This window comes from Zeus faber (assembly GCF_960531495.2).
Source record: "Zeus faber genome assembly, chromosome: 11".
Taxonomy (NCBI): Eukaryota; Metazoa; Chordata; class Actinopteri; order Zeiformes; family Zeidae; genus Zeus; species Zeus faber.
This window is the reverse complement of record NC_137205.1, coordinates 23,906,154-23,909,977: the sequence shown is the minus strand read 5'-3', so window position 1 is coordinate 23,909,977 and position 3,824 is coordinate 23,906,154.

Genomic DNA, 3,824 nt, shown 5'->3' with positions numbered 1-3,824 from the left:
CCTCATCCTCCCATGCTAACAGGTACAACACAATCCCGCGCCACCCGTCTCCTCACGCTGGCCTGTACACCCCCCCCCCCCCCCCCACCGTTCCGCTGCCCTAAAAACCCCACACAGAGTCCTCCGCCACCTCCACCACGTGCTGCCCTCCCCAATTCCCGCCCGAACCCACCCGGAGTCGGCGGCTCCTCCGTGTCCCTCCCTCTCCCGTCTCGCCCCCTTGCTTGAGTTGTTCCCCCAGCTGACCCCTGACCTCCGACGTCTGACCCCTGTGGCCTTGAGCTGCATGTCTCCTCACCCACCCCCCCACCCCCAGCACCACCAGCACCACCCACCCAAGCCTGAGAAACACCCTGAGGATCACCATGGCAACCCCTCCCATCTCCAATCTGGGGCATATCCTTTACAGTGTCTTACAGTGATGGTGGAACTTTAAGGTTTGGAGACGTCGCACGTCTTCTCTTTTAAAATACGTTTGGTTCGCTTCGTCCATTTTTTATTTATTTTTATTAGATTGTCCCTTTGCGAGGAGTAACGGTGGCAATAGTGACGTAAATACTACTACCGTAAATACCGCTCCCATCCTCTGTCCGTCGATCAGAGCCGTTACGGAGACGAGGAAAAAGCAGGAAGATGCCTTTTGTAGATGTGATTCCAGCCACTTGCGTTGAGTACGGTTGCATCCTGCGTCTGGCGTGAAATCAACAAAATCTTTTGTCCGACTAGAATGCGACATAGAACGAATCCATCACACTTGACTTAGCAAAGCCAAGGTAAGTTTAACATTCACAGCGCTTGCCTGAGAAATTCGAATTGAGGGGACGGCCTTCATTTGAATTAATAATAAAATAAATAATAATAAAATGTATGTTCAGCAGCTGCGGGTCGTCATTTTGCCTCGTATGCTGCGGTCATTGAAATTAAAATGGGGAGGCATTTATTTCTGAGACGTGCCTCAAGTTCAATCGATTTCCCCGCAGCGCTTGTGCCCGGGCGTGGCCCTGGCGCCGGCGCGCACGGGCGGCTCCTCCGGAGAGCGTGTGATGACAGAGTGAACCTCCATCCGAATGCGTCTCTCTCCTGTTCAACCTTGTATTGTCCTTTACGTCGGATCACGTGGAAGCTCTTAACGATCTGCCGCTTCTCCCGCTCCATCTTACTGTTTATTCTCATGATCTCACGATGGGTTGGCTTTATTGTTTGCCCAGTTATTTGCTTCTTATTTCACATCTTTATATTTATGGTCCTACCCTGACTATTCTGAAAAGGTCCTTTTTTTGAAACCACAAAGTTTGTAATGGTGTGGTAATATTTTTCCTCGTTTCCCAGGAAATGTTTTCTATTATTCTATTTACAATATCACGCCTATTTTGAGTTATTTCGTGTGTGAAATGAATGAATATTTTCTGTATTTGTATTTTATTTGATTTTTTTTTTTGTTGTTATATGTGTAATACTTCCAAAACACAGTAGCGGAGCAGGATACTGAAGATGTCCTGTTGCTGTCTGTCTCTCTCCAGTACACCTCCAGCATGCGGGCCAAGTACCTAGCCAACAGCCGGCCAGAGGGAAGCGGAAGCAGCAGCAGCAGCGCCGCCGCCGCCGCCGCAGCAGCAGCAGCAGCAGCAGCAGCAGCAGCAGCGCAGCCGTAGGCCACACCCCAAGGCCACACCCGAAGCCTCTCTCTCTCTCTCTCTCTCTCCCTTTTTCACTCCATCCTTTAATCGCTCGATGGAGCCTCCTTTCCGCCCGCTCCGCTTCCATTCCCAGCATGCTTTTTAAAGGGTTCCCCCGAAACCCCGTCTTCTTCAAATCCCCCCACAGAACCTGTGGTTTTTACTCCTATGATGTATGTATGTATGTATATATATATATATATATATATATATATATATATATATATACATACATACATACATACATACAGTATATATTTTGACGGCACGCGGACTAACTTTTTGTTAAATGTGTGGTTTCATTTGCCGTGTTTTTTTTTTTTTTTTTTTTTTTTTTTTTTTTTTGTTTTTTCATCGGTGCTCTCCAGTTTGGCAACCCAACGAGCCCCTTGCTGTGACTTTGAAGGTTCTGAACGACACTGAAGACTCCTGCTTTTGACCCTTGAGGCGTCGCTGCGCTGCCGCGCGGAGGCCGTGGCAGCGCAGACGGGACGATCGCCTTATTCACCCGCGTGGAACAGCACCGCGCTCCCTCCCAAACTCTCCTTATTGATCGGCGGAGCGTCAAGGAAGGGAGGAGCGCTCCGTCCCGTTTGACGACGGGGGCGGCGTTAAAAACACCGCCGGAATCCCAAAATGTGTTTGCGGCCCGACTTCGGCCGTCGCCTAGTTTACATTTTGTTCGAATAACATCCGCCAAAACACGCGCGTACTGCTCGGACGTTGATCCTTTTGTCCTTCGTTATTATTTTGGGGTTTTTTCCCTCTCATCCTAACCCCGCGTCGGACCAGTTATTTAAGTCTTACAGGTCCGACTGGAAAGGACTGTGATCTTGTTGGATTATCGGACCTAAGCGTTGCTGCCTGTTTTCCTCTTCCTGTTTTTTTTTTTTTGTTTTTTGGGGGTGTTTTTTCCATTTATTTATTAGATTTTATTTTTTATTTTTTATTTTGTTTTTTTGTTTTCTGTTGAAGGCGCCGAAGCCACTATCGCACATCACCATGTTTAAATGGCTTTTGGAACCTTGGGAGAGAGCTGTGAATCTGAACTCGACTAACTCTGGGATATTTTGATACGGACAAAGATTTTGCTTCGTGGTGGAAGTGCGGTTGACAGTGATTTTATTTTCAATTTTACATTGTTTTATTTTTTATTTCTTTCTTTTTTTTTTCTTTTTTTTTTGGAATCAAACACCTGACTCCACCCGCCCCCACCCCCAGCTCTGCTGCCTTTTATGGGAAAAACAAACAAAAACGTGTCGTCGCAGGAGAGGACATAAGCACAAATGTTTACTAAAGACAAGCAAATGACACCACGGGGACAGAGGAGAGCATGAAGTCCTCATGAGGACCTTATGACCTCTTGACCTTATGACCTTGGGTGTACCTGGCGGTGGACGTATCAAGACCTCACGGGGCCCCTTTCGCCTCGGCGCCCCATCACCTGTAAATGTGTCGACGTTCCTTTTTCGGGGTCTCCCTGCGCTCCTTTGACGGCCCTGTGTCTACAGATAGATCTTAGAGGTGTCTCCCCGCTGCCCCTCCTCCGCCGCCTTGGCAGGCGTTCCCCTCGACAGGTGGTTCAGAGGTCGTCCGTACTCTGCCTACGACGGGCGCCTGGACTCCTCACGGCGCTTCAGGCTCAGAACGCGGCTGTCTTGGATTTGGGCCACTTTCTGGGAGAGACGTGCTTTGGCAGTTAAGTGTCTCGCAAATGTGTTCTAGCATTTAGAAAACTTGACAAATCGTCCCGGCGTGATGAGAGAGGGGGCATTTGAAGGAATGGTTTTTGGCTTTTTTTTTTTTTTTCTTTTAACATTACTGCATAATACAACCGGGTAGTTTTCCTCTCCTGAAGCATGACGATGAATAAGTAAATAAATAAGGTGTGGAGTGAAACGTTTGTCCTGCTGCCTCCGTAGTTCCACGTTGTTATCGGTGCAAAAAGGCGTTCGCTTGACACCTTTTTTTTTTTTTTTTGGGTGGGGGTGACTAAGCACAAGCCCTTTGACCAGATCTTTTTAAATGTCTTCACTTTAGGCCTGTTTGTGATGTTCACAAATGTTGGTTGGCTGAGCAATCAAATGAGCCTCGTTTTTAAAATTTTTATTCTTGCAAATCTTGCTGGGTTTTTTTTTTTTTGGTTTT